This window comes from Alexandromys fortis, unplaced genomic scaffold (assembly GCF_014885135.2).
Source record: "Alexandromys fortis isolate MF-2015 unplaced genomic scaffold, M_Fortis_MF-2015_v1.1 scaffold_31, whole genome shotgun sequence".
In the NCBI taxonomy this organism is placed as follows: domain Eukaryota; kingdom Metazoa; phylum Chordata; class Mammalia; order Rodentia; family Cricetidae; genus Alexandromys; species Alexandromys fortis.
In genome coordinates, this window is record NW_026067974.1 from 7,630,111 (window position 1) to 7,646,494 (window position 16,384).

A 16,384-nucleotide genomic window follows, 5' to 3' on the forward strand; every position below is an offset into this window, starting at 1 on the left:
TTATTGTATTTGAGACAGGCTTTAACTGTGTAGCACTGGCTAGCCTGGAACTCTCATATAAAACCATGCTGGGCTGGCACTCATGGCTACCCCCTACTGTTACTTTCCCGGTACTGATGCTGGCATTACAGGTGTGAACCACCGTGTCTGTCTAATTTTTAAATTTTATTTAAGTTTAATCATTATTGCATGCATATGTCGTCTGTGTGTGAGAAAGAATGTGGTGCCACGGAAATGGAGATAGAAAGGCCCCAGGGACTTACTGGCTAGCAAGCAGGCTCCAGGCTCAGGGAGAGTGTGTTTGTGGTGCTGCATAAGGAACTGCCTGAAACTGGTCCATCTCACAGGGACTCACTCTAATTTGTATCCCCCAAAAGCATGGTTTCCTTCTCACATATTCTGAAATCCCTTTTCTCCACATGGACCTAATCTGTTTCAGTTGATATATATCTATACCATAAATGCAGATGGTTCTGTAATATTTCTGTATCAGTATTGTTTATTTTTGTTGTTTAAAGTTTTTGTTACAATAGGTAATGCTATAGGGGTATCCCACTTACTAGCAGTGGTGACTTCTTCCCTGCCTGGCTCCTAAAGCAGGCACACCTTAGTGTTAGGGGAAACCACTGACCTGCACTCTGGCCAGTTGTTCCAGATGCACAGTGTTGTGAGCTGTCGGCAGCAGGGCCAGTTAATGCCAAAAGTCAGTCAGGTTATCTTGGCATTAGTCATTTTGAGACTTAAGCCATAAAACGTATTTACATGTGTTTGTACATGGATTCTGGTGAAAACCCAAGCCCATTTGCTCATTGATAATTTACCAAGTAAGCTGGGAATATGTGTTTCCAGTGCAGGGTGGAGGCTGGGAGGGCAGTAGGACAACCAAAGCCCAAAAATGTCTCTTTTGAGAAAAGCAAAGTAGGTTGTTTTTTTTTTTGGTAGAGAAAATCTTTTAAGGTGATTATAATTTTATAGGCTGTTGCAGTAAGTTATTCTTTATGAATCTGAATGATTTTATGTTTACAGAAAAGTAGCACTCAGGAGGCTAATGAGTTAGAGCACAGCTTGGGCTACATAGTGACCCTGTGGGGTTGGGGGAAGGGTGGAGGGAGATGAAAGGTTGGAAAAGCTATCTGCACTTTTCTCAGTTCCTCCACTGATGAAGTTCTATGTAGCAGTGTTTCTCAGAACTAAGAAACCAACTTTACTCTTCCTTTTAACTAGATTTCAGAGTTGAGATTTCATTAGTTTTTCAGCATACATACTTTTTCTATTTGAAGATGAATTAAGCTTTTAAACATTAAATGCCTGAACCTTGTCATAGATTAATTTTATTTATAAAATTTATTATATACATATGTGTTATGTATATATGAATCTCTATTTGTTTAAACAAGTAGAAATTGTTTAAACAATATCTTCAACGTTACTATCTCAAAAAATGATCTTTTAACATTCATAGACAATTCTGCCCAGGGCAGTTTTAAGGTAGGGCTAGAGAACTTTCTCCACCTTCCTTGTGTTCCTGCAGAAACATGATTTATAGTCACCTGTAAGTGTGCTTCATGCACAGTGCTGCCTTTTCCAGTGTAGTTAGGAGCTGCTATCTCCAGGAGCACAGGGAACAGCCACTTTCATTTACTGGAGGTTGACCTAATGGAGAATGGCAGTCAAGAGTCTCTTAGGTAGGCACTTTGATGGTTAGCTAAGCATTTAAATATCTTGTGGGTTGTCTTGTTTCTAGAACTAGACTCTGAACCCAGGGCCTTATTATGCATTCTAGGCAAGTGCCTCCCTCATTCTAGCCCTGTCTGGTGGCGCTGGCTTTGAGGCAGAATACCATTGGTTATCATTCACTGGGTATTTCAGTGCATAGAACCCCTGCTGAGGCTGACTGCTGCCACTCATTCAGACTCACTAAATTAATTTGAATCATTCCATTTAGTAGATGATTTTATGGCAGAGAAAGAAGGAGGTACAGCATTTTAAAATTATATTTTTATTTGTTTTATGTGTGTTTGGAGACCAGAGGACAGTTTGAGGAGTCAGTTCTTTCTACCATATGGTTCTGAAGATCAGGCACAGATTGGTTAGCTTGGTGACAAAGTACTCTCTGGGCCCTCTGCAAGAGTCACGGCTTTCAGATATGAATTTTTTAAAAATATTTTTTGGACTGGAGAGATGGCTCATAGGTTGAGAGCACTGGCTGCTCTTCCAGAGGACCCAGGTTCAATCCCAGTACCCACATGTCAGCTCACAACTGTCTGTAACTCCAGTTCCAGGGGATGTGACACCTTCACACCAATGCACATAAAATAGTTAAATAAATAAATTACATTTAAAAAGTATGAATTGTTTTAAAATAATTTTTTATTTTAGGCTATGGATTATTTATTTATATATATATTCATTTATTTATTTGAGACAGGGTCTTACTATGTATTTCTGGCTAACCTGGAACTCACTCTGTAGACCAAGCTGACTTCAGAATCATAAAGAGCCCCGCCCCCCATGTCAGCCAGGCAGTGGTGGCATACATCTTTACTCCCCCCACTCAGGAACCAGAGGCAGGCAGAACTGTGTGAGTTCAAGGCCAGCCTGGTCTACAGAGCTAGTTCCAGAATAGCTGAGGTTGCGCAGAACCCCTGCCTCAAAAAACCTAAATAAATAAATAAATAAATAAGAGCCCCCTGCCTCTGCCTCCCAAATTCTGGAAGATTAAAGGTACTGTATGAGCTGGGTGGTAGTGGCACATGGTCTGGTTTTTAATCCCAGCATTTGGGAGGCAGAGGCAGGCAGATCTTTGTGAGTTCAGGGCCTGCTCTACATAGTGAGTTCTTGAAGAACCAGAGCTATACAGAGAAGTCCTGTCTCGAAAAAAAAAAAAAAATAAACAACCCAAAACGGGCTTGTGTGGATGTGTTGCTTATGTTGCCTATATGTATGTCTGTGTACCATGTGCATGGCATTATAGGTGGTAGTGAGCTACATGTGGGATTTAGAATTGAGCCCATGTCCGGTGCTCATAACTGCTGAGGACTCCCTCTAGCTCCCTTTATTATTTTTAAGAACAGGCTTTCATTTAGCCCAAGTTTGTCCTAATGCCTTATGTAGCCCAAAGTGGCTGTGGACTTCTTACCCTGCCCTCACCTCCTGAGTGCTGAGAGATTGGTGCAGCTGCAGCCCGGCTCAGGGTCTTGCTGGGCAAGAGCTCTGCCAGCTGAGCGCCAGCTCCACTTTTTTTTTTTTTTAAAAAAAAACTTCTTAAGCATTCTAAGAAGCAATAACATAGGGACAACTTTAGAGTACCATTTAAAAAGCAGGGGGCGGGGAGGGAACGGTAAATCTGAAGTACATCTTCCGTTTTTGGAGTCAAAAAGCAGGAAAGATGTATGGCAGTTGTCACATTTATCAGTGAGACTCGTGAGGTAAGAGAAGTCCTGGTTTTTTTTTTTGTGTGTGTGTGTGTGTGTGTGTGTGTGTGTGTGTGTGTGTGTTGTGAGTGCCTAGAGCAGAGCATAGCATTGGGTGTCTTGGGAACATGTATTTCCCTTAAAGAACTTTTAACTCATAGTGGGATTAGAGAAAATGGTTGTCATGAGAATACTGAGGTGAAGGCTGAGACCAGGATGCTGAGGTGAGCTCTCTATTATGAAAACTTAGGGAAGGAGAAGATCTGATCTGTCCACTCTTTCCAGAAGGCAGGAAGCTCTTTCAGACTTGGTCATGAAAAGCTCGAGGAGAAGGTGCTGTGGAGCAAGGATTGGAAGGACGATTAGGACCTTATGACAGGGGCATGATGGGGAGGGGACTCTCCATAGAAGGAAAGATGACATGCTCACAAAAATTACTTCGGGTTTCATTGTAATATTTTTTCTCTGTTTTCAAGTTTTAGCCCTCCATATATTTTAAAATTATGATATTTAGAGTCTCTCAAAAGGTAATACTGGCCAGGTGGTGGTGGTACACACCTTTAACCTCAGCACTTGGGAGGCAGAGACAGGAGGATCTCTGAGTTTGAGGCCAGCCTGGTCTACAAGGTGAGTTCCAGGCCAGCCAGAGCTACACAGCGAAACCCTGTCTCGAAACTGTCACCCCCTCCCAAAGAGAGATAATACTGCTTTAGGGGAAAAATATTATAATCCTAGCACTCAAGAGACTGAGGCAGGAGGATTGAGAGTTTGCTTCAAAAAACAAAACAAAAAGTTAAGATCCCCTAAACAACAACAAAACAAGCAAACAAAGAGATAAAGATATAAAACTCTTATATTAAAAAAACTCTTAAGTATAAGAAAGTTAAGAGGGAAATGTAATTTAGACATTGGTGACTCATGTCTGTAGTCCCAGAAACTCAGCAGTAGAGGCAGCAACATCCAGAGGATACCCACAGTTGACTCCAGTAAGGTCCTCTGTCTCAAAAGAATTGGGGGTAGGGAAGGAAGGGAGAAAGAGGTTAGTTGATATATCCATCTGACCAGTTTCAGTCTCACCCGTATGGAATTAATTTTGCTTATGAATATTCATGTTCATTATACTTCTCAACCTACAGCCCCCATCACTAATTTGAAGCAATTTCAGATACTTTTTTTTTTTTTTAAACAATATAAGGACTCTTTTAAAAAGACAGCTACCAGTCTGGGGTGTAGCTCAGTTGATAGCATATTTGCCTGGCATTCTTGAAGCCCTGAGTCTGACCTTTAACACCACGGAAAACTGGGCTTAGTAGCACACACTTAAAATCCTGGTACTCACGAAGTAGAGGCAGAAGGATCAGCTCCAGGTCATCCTTGGCTACAGAGCGAGCAGTAGGCCATCGTGGGCAACATGAGACTCTGACTCCACAAAACAAATGCAAAAGACAACTACCATTATGGATATGCTCAAAAACAAACTTTTTGATTACCTTTAATCCCAGAGTTTGGGAGGAAGAAGCGGTCAGATGTATATTTGAAACCAGCAGAGTCTATGTAGAGAGTTCCAGGATAACAGAGTAACATGGTGATGCTCTTGTCTCAAAATAAAAAAGCAGCCCCAGGAGGGGAGGGCACTGCAAATCACTTAATCCAGTTAAGTCCTTTTAGATCTCTGGGCTGGTTGACTGTGGTGCTTCACCTTGTTCCCACCTTTGCAATTCTTTTGTTGAAAAATGCAGTCACTTGTATAGTTTCCTATAGTCTGAATTTTACTGATTACTGATTGTATCCATTTGATGTCATGTGACATACTTAATTCTTTTTATGGCCTGAAATTGGGTTTTAACTTTCCATGCTTGATCAGATTACCGTTCAATTCTTGCCTGCCATAGGGGAAGATTATTTAATAGGCAATAACATGCAATTCTAGCAGGAAACGTTGTTTCTTTCTTCGTATTGTTATCTAGCTCTTGAGTAGCATTGCCTAGGTATTCGTCAGGAGTTGCCGGGCAATATGCAGTTGTATAATTCATTTATTAGCTGGAATACTAACAAGAAGAAATTTCTCCCTTTCTGGAGATGATGTTCTCCATATAAAAATACCCCTCTCGAGAAGAGAAGAGGAAACACAAGAAAAAGCGCCTGGTGCAGAGCCCCAGTTCCTCCTTTATGGATGTGAAATGCCCAGGGTGCTATAACATCGCCATGGTCTTTAGCCGTGCACAAACGGTAGTCTTGTGTGTTGGCTGCTCTATTGGCCTTTGTCAACCCACAGGTGGAAAAACACGACTGACAGAAGGAAGCCCCTTCAGGGGGAAACAGCACTGAAAGCACCTGATTTAAGATGAGTGGGAGCCCTCCCAATAAACACATTTTGGATTAAAAAGTATAGGGGCTGGAGAGATGGCTCAGTGGTTAAGAGCACTGGCTGCTCGTCTAGAGGTCCTGAGTTCAATTCCCAACCACAGGTGGTTCATAACCACCTGTAATGAGATCTGGCGCCCTCATCTGGTGTGAAGGTGACTATGCAGGCAAAACGCTGTGTATATTTAATAAATAAACCTTAAAAAAAGTGTATACACACATCTAACACCCAGGGCTACACAGAGAAACCCCATGTCAAAAAAAACGAAAAAAAAAAAAAGGTACATTTTGATACAGTCAAAATCAGAGTTTATTTATTCACATGTGGGGTGGGTAGGGTTGAATTGTGCTTGCGTGTGTGTGTGTGTGTGTGTGTGTGTGTGTGTGTGTGTACATTCATGTGGGGGACAGACCTCAGCCTCGGGTGTCATTCCTTATAAGCCATCTACCTAATATTTTGAGACAGCATCTCACTGGGACCCAGCGCTCACTGATCATTTGGTTAGGCTGGTCAGCCAGTGAGCTCCAGGGATCATCTGTCTCTCGCCTCTTTAGTACTGAAATCATAAATATGCACCAGCTCTGTTTTTTTTTTTTTTTTCAGACAGGGTTTCTCTTGTAACAGCTCTGACTGTCCTGGAACCCATAGACCAGGCTGGCCTCGAACTCACAGAGATCTACCTGCCTCTGCCTCCCAAGTGCTGGATTAAAGGACTACCTCCAGGTTTTTACACAGGTGTTGGGTATTGAACTTGGGTTGCCGTTCTGAGGTAGCACATTACCAACTGAGCTGTCACCTCAATCCCCACAGACATTATTCTTGATCCTAGCAAAGGTTTGATTTCATTATGCAATAGGTAGGGGTGTGTGTGTGTGTGTGTGTTTATCAAAGTAAGTTATCTAAAATACTGTTTTATATAATTTGAGAAATCTCATACATAATTAGTTCTGTATTGGAGTATTTGTCTAACATGGACCCAGACCCTGGGTTTGAACCCCAGTACCACATACATATAGACAGAAAGAAAAGAAAAAGGAAGAAGTGAAAATCTCAAGTAAAATAAAAACTGAAGTTAAAAATAGACATGATAATTCAGCATGGTGGTATATGTTAGCCAGCACTCAGAAGAAGGAGCCAGGTAGATTAAGTTCAAATCCAGCCTTGACTACTAGTGAGTTCAAGGTCACCCTTGCCTACAAAGAGACCTTGTCTAAATAAGGTTGGTAGAGTTAACTATAAGCATGGTGCTGCATATCTGTAATCCCAGAACATGGAAACTGGAAGGAAGGTTATGACTTGGAGGCTAGCCTTGGCCACATAGTAAGTAGGGCCTGCTTGGGCTATGAAATAAAAGTTTGCCTTTAAAAAAAATTTTTTTAGAGAACTGGAGAGATGGCTCAGTGGTTAAGAGCACTTGTTGCTCTTGCAGATGATCCAGGTTCAGTTCTTACTACTCACAGGGTGGCTCACAACCTACCTGTATCCCCAGTTCCAAGAGATCTGGTGCTCTTTTCTGACCTCAGGCACCAGGCATGCATATGGTGCACATACGTGGAGGCCAAACACTCAAACAATAAAATAATTCTTTAAAAATTTTAAATTAAAATTTTGAAAATGAAAGAAAACCAGGATGTTTGTACACCTTTAATCCCAGCACCTAGGCAGGAGGCAGAGTTAATGAGAGGGATGTGCACATGCAGGTGTGTGTGTCTGTCTGTCTGTGTATGTCTGTGTGATTTCTGTGAGTTCGAGCCTAGTCTACATTGTAAGTTTCAGGCAAGAAAGAACTGCATAATGAGACCTTGTCTTTAAAATAAAAGTAGGCCAGGTGGTGGTGGTGAACACCTATAATCCCAGCACTTGAGAGGCAGAGGCAGGCAGATTTCTGTAAATTCAAGGCCAAGCTGGTCTACAGAGCTAGTTCTAGGACAGCTAAGGCTACACAAAGAAACTCTCTCGGAAAATAAAAACAAACCAAAAATAAAGACATGTTTTACAGACCTAAGTCTCTATAGTAGTGGTTCTTAACCTGTGAGTTGAGACCCCTTTCATGGTTGACTGACCCTTTCACGGGTTGCCTGAGATAATTGGAAAACACAAATATTTACATTATGGTTCACAACAGTAGCAAAATTACAGATATGAAATAGCAACAAAAATAATTTTATGGTTGTGGGTTACCACAACATGAGGAACTGTGTTAAAGGGTCACAGCATTAGGAAGCCTGAGAACCGCTGCCCTAGAGGAACAGTGGTTTGTTTTTTTAAAATGTTATGTGTATGTGTGTGCACCTAAGTGTATGTATGTGCATCATGTGTGTGCCGAAGCCCTCGGAAGTAAAAGGAGCTGTCAGAGCCTCTGGAACTGAAATTCCAGGTGGTTGTGACCTACCATGTGGATGCTGGAAACCAAACCTACTCCCCTGGAAGAGCAGCCAGTGCTCTTAACCTCTGAGCCATCTCTCTAGCCCCAGTGGTTGTTATTTTTACTAAATACAATAACTGTGATATCCCCACAAGGAGGTAATGTGAAAGGGGCATTATTAACAATTAACTGTAGCTGGGTCTAGAGAGAGATGGATCAGTGGTTAAGAATACTGGCTGCTAGCCGGGCGGTGGTGGCACACGCCTTTAATCCCAGCACTCGGGAGGCAGAGACAGGCGGATCTCTGTGAGTTCGAGACCAGCCTGGTCTACAGAGCTAGTTCCAGGACAGGCTCCAAAGCCACAGAGAAACCCTGTCTCGAAAAACCAAAAAAAAAAAAAAAAAAAGAATACTGGCTGCTCTTGCAGAGGACCTATGTTTGATTCGCGGTACCCACATGGTAACTCCAGTTCCAGGGATCTGCCACTCTCTTCTGGCCTTTGTGGACACTGTACACATGCAGTGCACGTACGAACATGCAGGCAAACAACCCATACATAGAAAATTAAATAAGTCTTGCTGGGCAGTGGTGGTGCATACCTTTATTCCCAGCACTTGAGAGGCAGAGGCAGCTGGATTTTTCTGTGAGTTCCAGGACAGCCAGGGCTACAGAGAAGAACCTTGACTTTAAAAACTTTTAAAAAAGAAGAAATCTTAAAAGTTACTGTGGGAGAAACAGGTATTAACAAGAACCAGAGCAAATAAGGACAAATGGCAATCTATCTCTTTTGTTGCTTGCATGCTCAGCCTTCTGAGACAGGGATCTTCTTGCTCATATTTGTGTCTGTGACACGCCATACACAATAGGTGCTCAGTAGATATTCGATGAATGGTCATGAAATCACGAGATTTTGCATTTTCAGTGGTTCTTAAGTTGTATTTGTGTTTTTTCACCTTATGAACACTGAATGATCTTAGACATTGGATCTAAAGGTTTGATGAACTCATTTCTTCTTTTAGGGTTGGGATGAGTTATTTTGTTTATTGTAGAAACAATACCTGTTTGCTGATGTAAAGAAATGCGGAAGGCCAGCCAGAGGGCTTAGTGAGAGAAGATAACAAACCTGAGTTTGAGCCCTAGAGCCTATAAAGTAGGAGTCAACTGACTGACTCCACAAACTTGTCCCCTGACATATGCACCCACATATACATATCACAAACTCACAATAATAATAACATTCTAAAAAGAAATGTGAAAATTGGGGGCTGTAGAGTTATCTACGCATTTATGAACATTTTTCTATACAAGCATGAAAATCTGAGTTAGAATTTTCCAGCACCCCTGTAAGAAACCAAGTGTGTTGGGCATACTCAGTGCTGGGGGGTGATGGAGCAGGTGGATCATGGTTTGCTGCTGCCAGCCTAGCTTCTGTTGTAGGAAGGCCACTTGTTTGTTTCGAGTTATTCTCATAGGAATAAGATGGAGAGTAATGAAGCAGGACACCCAGTATTTTTCTCTATTTGTGTGCGTGCACACCCCTCCCCCACCATATACCACACCAAATTAAATTAAAAGAATGAGAAGATCTAGATAACCTCATCATTACTCCTCACTTCCAGTTCTAAAAACAGAAATGGAAAAAGTTCTGTGTACCTAGTTAGATTTTACCTTCAGGGAAGAATAGGCACCACAGTTACATACAGGACAAGCTCTTGTACTCTCAAAGTCCTCCTGACTCACGTTTTAGCCAGAGGACCGCCTTCTCCTCTGTCATGAAGAGTACTTATTTGACAGGAACGTTGTGAAGTTTAGAGCAAAATGTTTTAGATTTTGGTTTTTTGAGATAGCATCTCTGTGTAGCCCTGGCAGACCTGGTACTCACTGTGTAGATCAGGCTGGCCTTGAATTCACAGATCATCTTGCTTCTGCTTCCCAAGTGCTGGGATTAAAGGCTTTTGACACCTTAGATCAATGTGCTTTTAAGGAGTGAGGTCATGGAAGGATTCCTTTAGCTATGTTTCTGCAGCCAGAACTATTATCACCGGCTCTACCTATATTTCTTGAAGATGTTACAAAAGGCAGTGATAGAATATTCCCAGGGGCTGGAGAGAGAGCTCAACAGAGGACCTGTGGCTCTTGGAGAGGACCTGAATATCAGTTCCCAGCACTCACATCTGGCTCACAAATGCCTGTAACTCCAGCTCCAGGATGTCCAAGGGCACTTGTGCCCTGTCTGTCTATCTATCTCTGTCTCATGCACATTTAAAATTTACATTATTTTTTAATGTATATGGATATTTTGTCTGCATCTATGTCAGGACCATGTATGTGCCTTGTACCTGCAGAGACCAGAGAGGGTATCAGATCCCTTGGGCTGGAGTTACAGATGTTTGTGAGTTGCTTTGTGGGTGTTGGGAATCAAATCCAGGTCATCTGAAAGAGCACCCAGTGCTCTTAACTGCTAAGGCTCTCTTCAGTCCTAAACATAACTTTTTTTGAAGAAGAAGATGAAATTCCCATAGTTTGAGCTAGTGTAAGAATTCTTTAGTTTCAGAAAGATAACTATATTTAAAGATATTACAGCAAAAATCCTCATTACTCAAGTTTTTCTTCATTATTAATGAAGGCAAGCAAAGTGTGGTGACATATTCCTGTGTGTTCATATCACTGCTTTTATGTTTGGCCATAAACTAGGTTGTGTTATGACAAAGCAGTTTTAAAACAAAGAAAAGTGGCACTGTGAGATGGCTCGGACAGTAAAGGGCCTGCCACCAAACCAGATTGCTTGTGTTGTAACCCCCCAGCAACTTGTCCTGACCGCCACATGCGAGCCATGGCATACACACTAGCACACACACCAAATGAAATAAATAAAAATTAAAAAGTAAAGTGTCAAGCCGGGTGGTAGTGGTGCACATCTTTAATCCCAACACTCGAGGCAGAGGCAGGCAGAGTTCAAGGCCAGCCTGGTCTACAGAATGAGTTCCAGGGCTAGCAGAGAAACCCTATCTCAAACTCTCCCTCCTCTCACCCCCAAAAAACCAAAGCAATGAAGTTTGTAATTGTGTCTATTCATACCACATACATTGTAAGGGGTGAGGGGTTAAGGTTTTCTTTAGATTAATACAGATGCTGTGTATTAATCATAATGATTAATGTGAAAAATCATCTTCCAGTGTTTCCTCCACCTGCTTGTCTGCAAGCCAGGAGTGTCTTGCTCACTTACCTTGGCTCAGTGCCTTTGTTACTCATTGATGCCTTTAGACATTCCTGTGCAGTTAAAATATAAATGTCTGAAACATAAATGCGTGGTTCCTAACAATTTATCTTATATTCTGAAAGTAATTTCTTTGGGATTATGAAGACATTATGGAATGAATAGATTGTTCAATACAGAAATGAAGGTGTGTACAACTTCTTTCTTAATGAAATGTTTTGGGGGAAGGATGAATAAGAAGTCTATATGGAGGGCTGCTCAGTGGTAGAGCATTTGATTAGCATACACAGAATACACAGAACCTTAGAACTATCTCTAGTACTGCAATTAAAAACCAAAAACAGGCTGGGCGGTGGTGACACACACCTTTACTTTAATCCCTGTACTCGGGAGGCAGAGACAAGCACATCCCTGTCAATTTGAGGTCAACCTGATCTACAGAGCAAGTTCCAGAAGAGCCAGGACTACACAAAGAAACCCTATCACAAAACAACAAAAAACAGGGTCCGAAGAGGTGACCCATCAGTTAAGAATGCTGGCTGCTCTTCCAGAAGACCCACATTTGATTTTTCAGCACCCACATGACAGCTCACAACCATCTGTAATTCCAGTTCCAGGGAAGCTGATGCCCTCTTCTAAGGACTGAAGGTTGGGGCAACCCCATCCTCCTCCTTACTTTTGAGAGAGGCTTAGCTGACCTGTAACTCACTATGCAGATCAGATTGGCCTTGATTTTTAGACATCTGCCTGCCTCTGCCTCCTGAAGGGATTACAGACATGGATCATGCCTAACCTGATGCACTCTTTTGGGCTCCACTGACATCAGGCACACACATGGTAAATAGACATATATGGAGACAAAAGGCACATACATATAAAAGAAGACACACAGGCAATGTGGAAAAACCTTTATATGTTCAAATATTTCTTGGCTGAAGTTATTCATGAGCAGTTGTGAATAAAGCAAATAGCCAAGAATAATTCTGTATACTGACTGAAATTTACACAATCACATACATGCATGGGCATGCACGCATGCTTGCGGATCATTACATCATCATAAGTCCTGCCTTTAGCCTACAGTTAAATTTCAGTGTTAGGTCAAGAATAATGAACAGAGGCTTGTCAGTGTGTGCATGTGTGTGCATGTGCACGCAATACCCCCCCCCCCCCGACAGAAGGCTTGCATGAGGCTGCAGCATAGGAATGTGTTACTGGCCTTCCCTGGCTCCTCTGCTTTACCTGTTATCTGGCATGGGAAGTTGAAGTAAATCTTGCTCGAAAGTCACAGCTCTCTTGAGGACAGCAGATGCTCTACTCAGAACGAAACTAGGTTACTGCTTCTGCAACGTGTAGTGGTTTGCATCAAAAGCTGTCTTGGTCTTGACTTTGAGATTATCCCTTTTCTTTGAAGTGGTCATATTTTAATTTTAAAGTGTGTCTTAGTCACTGTTCTATTGCTGTGTAGAAACACCATGACCATGGCAACTCTTATAAAAGAAAGCATTTAATTTGTGGCTTGCTAACAGTTTCAGAGGTTTAGTCCATTGTCATCTTGGAGGGAAGTATGGTGGCATTCAGGCAGCTACTGGAGCTACATCCTGATCCATATGCAGAGAGAGGGAGAGCCACATTTGGACTGGCTTGGGCTTTTGAAACCTCAACGTGTACTCCCAATGACAAACTTTCTCCAATAAGGCCACCACTAATCCTTCTAATCCTTTCAAATAGTCCTACTCCCTGGTGACTAAGAATTTAAATGTATGAACCTATGTGGGCCAGCCTCATTCAAACCACCACATTCTACTCCCTGACTCCATAGACTTGTAGGAGTGACGCTAGGGACCAGGGTACCATCTTGCGCCCATGCTGGGAACTGGGCAAAGGACAAAGAATGTTTAAGTTAGCGTGGCAGAAAAGTGGGGAGGAAATGGGTTTTGAATTTTATCACTAAACCAGAGTAGGACATATAATAATTAAAAAATTCATTCAGTACAACTTCAAAAGTCCTTATAGTCATTCACAGGATGTTTTTAATTTTAGAATTTTTTCAAATTTTTTTGTTTTATTTTTTTGAGACTAGGTCTCTCTCTGTAGTTCTGGCTGAGGTGAAACCCTCTATGTAGACCAGACTGGCTTCAAACTCACACAGATTTGCCAGCCTCTGCCTCCTGAGTGCTGGGGTTAAAAGCATGTGTTGCCATGCCTAGCACTTAATTTTTTTAATGTGGTTGTTGAACGAAATTTTTGTGTCATAATAAAGTTGAAAATTTATAAGTTACTGTAATCGGAGACAATCAGTATACACACACAGCTTTGACATTTCCGTGACCTGGAGACTTGTCTGTCCACCTGACTACAGACAGCTCTTCAGAAGGGCCCTTCTTTCCTTGCTTGCTGTTGAAATGGGCAAGTTCATGAAACCTGGAGAGTGGAGCTGGTCCCACTCCAGGCACAAAACCATCATCGTGAAGAACGTTGATGATGGCACCTCAACCATCCTTAAAGCTATGCCCTGGTGGCTGGAATGACCTCTATCCCTGAAAAGTGACAGCTGCCATGGGCATGAAGAAAATCACCAAGAGATCAGAAGATCAAGTTCTTTGTCAAAATTTATAGCTACAATCACTTCATGCCCACAAGATAGTCTGTGGATAACCCCTTGGACAAAAATGTCCACAAGCCCTGAAATGTGAGGCTAGGCAGCAGGCCAAGGTCAAGTCTGAGGGATGATGTAGGACATGGAAGGATGTAGTAAAAGGAGCAGTGGGCTGCCTTCCCGCCACCCACCTCCTGGCTAGTTTACACCTGAAATAATTACACGGAAACTGTATTCATTTAAATACTGCCTGGCCCATTGGCTGACTCTCACATATTGATCTAACCCATTTCAATTAAATCTGTGTAGCACCACAAGGCTGTGGCTTACCGGGAAGATTCTAACCTGCGTCCATCTCGAGTCGGAGAGCCATGGTGTCTGTCTGACTCTGCTTTCTTTCTCCCAGAATTCTGTTCTGTCTACTCCACCCACCTAAGGGCTGGCCTATCAAAAGGCCAAGGCAGCTTCTTTATTTAACCAATGAAAGTAACATATAGACAGAAGACCCTCTTATATCAGAAGGACAAGTGGTTTTTTAGAAGCTTCACTTTTAGGTATATTTCTGTTTTCATCATTAAAAACTAACAACAAAAAAAGTGGCTAATTTATTTCACAAACATGATCAGATGAGGGGCTGGAGAAATGGCTCAGTGGTTAAGAGCACTGACTGCTCTTCCAGAGGTCCTGAGTTCAATTCCCAGCAACCACATGGTGGCTCACAGCCATCTATAATGAGACCTGGCACCCCCTTCTGGCCTGCGGGCACACAGGGAAGGAATGCTGTACACATAATAAATAAATAAAAATCTTTAAAAAAAGAACTTGGATGTTTTGAGCTTCAGATAATAGAAAATCCAATTTAAAGCAACTTGAAAATAAGTAAAATTTACTTTCATCATCAACTGAAAGTCTTTGTCAAGGATTGGTTCAGTGATAAAATTCAAGACCCATTTTCCTCACTTTTCTGCCACACCAACTTAACATTCTTTGTCCTTTTCCCAGTCCTAGCACAGGTGCAAGATGGTGCCCAGTTCCTGGCGTCACTTCTACACAAGATGGCATTCGGAAGTGGGTAGTGCTTACCTCTGCTTATGCTTTTTAGGACCGTTCACAGCGTTTTCTCAGAAGTTTTTCAGCATAGTCCCACTCAACTCCCAGCATCCCAGCTTGACTGGGCGCCTCCAGACCACTGGCCAGGTGTGAGGACGGATAAACAACGAGTCAGAACTGTGACACAGCCTGTAAGAAGTGCAAGTTCACAGCCCACCTTGGCCAGAATGAGTTCAGGCAATGTAGAACCTGGCTCAAAATAAAAGGTTGAAAGAGAGCTAAGGGTAGATCTTAGTAGTAGAGCACTTGTAGCATGCCTGAAGCCTTAAGTTCACAGGACTGAAGACAAATTTAAACAACAACAACAAAACCAAACCAGTTTTTCATACACTATACAAAAGGTAGAATGATACTGTTTAAATTTAAAACTTACTTGCAAAGTAATAAAAAAAATAATGTAACTTTTTGTCTTTCCCACCTGTATTTTCCCATTAAATATGCGAGTAGACTTTCTAGTTGTCTGAGGCAGTCTTGCTCTGGTTGCTCAAACTGACTGGACTCCTGCCCAGGCTTGCCTTGAGTTTCTTTCACACATCTCCCCTTTATTGCTCTCTCTACTACCTTCACTGTCCCTCTTTCTTAACCTCCATCAAAACCATCTCTGTTCTGGTAAAGATGGCTCATCAGGTAAAGGTGCTTACTGTGTAAACCTGACAACCTAAGTTTGCTCCCTGGAACCTGGGTATAAAAAGACCAGAGGAGAGATCCAGCTAAGGGTTGTCCTCACCTCCACACTTAACACATGGTACAACTCTTGTACACATTACACACACAATCATCATCATCGTCTTACTGGGCAGTGGTGGTGCATGCCTTTAGTCCCAGCACTCATGAGGCAGAAGCAAGTGAGTCTCTGTGAGTTCAGGGCTGTCCTGGTTTACAAAGCAAGTTCCAGCATGGTCAGGGCTACACAGAGAAACCCTCTAACAAGCGAACTTTCCATCTTCTGTCCCTGCTCTACTTTTAACCATATCTTCTGCTAGCCCCTGAGTTTCTTTAGGTAGACCAGTGCCTTGGTCTGTTCCTAAGTAGACTGTGATTCATCAGGAAAATGACAGCTTTCTCTGAGCTTCCTCTGTTCCCGGGACATCCCACTCCATCTGTCTGGAGTGGGAGAACCATGGCGACTCCTTGACTAAGCTTCTTTCTCCCAGCATTCTCTTCTGTTTACTCCACCCACCTATGTTCTAACCAATAAAATGGGCCAAGGCAGTTTCTTTATTAATAAAAAAATCACTCCCACATCATTTCCCCTTTTTCTGTTTAAACAAAAAAGAAAGGTTTTAACTTTAACATAGTAAAATTACATATAAC

The 16,384-nt window shown here is 42.2% G+C and overlaps 1 protein-coding gene across 3 annotated transcripts in view; it reads left to right on the forward strand.

Moving 5' to 3' along the window:
- Nucleotides 1-16,384, forward strand: part of Znf652 (zinc finger protein 652) — a 66,396-nt gene that overhangs the window by 13,181 nt on the left and 36,831 nt on the right. The window lies entirely within an intron of this gene.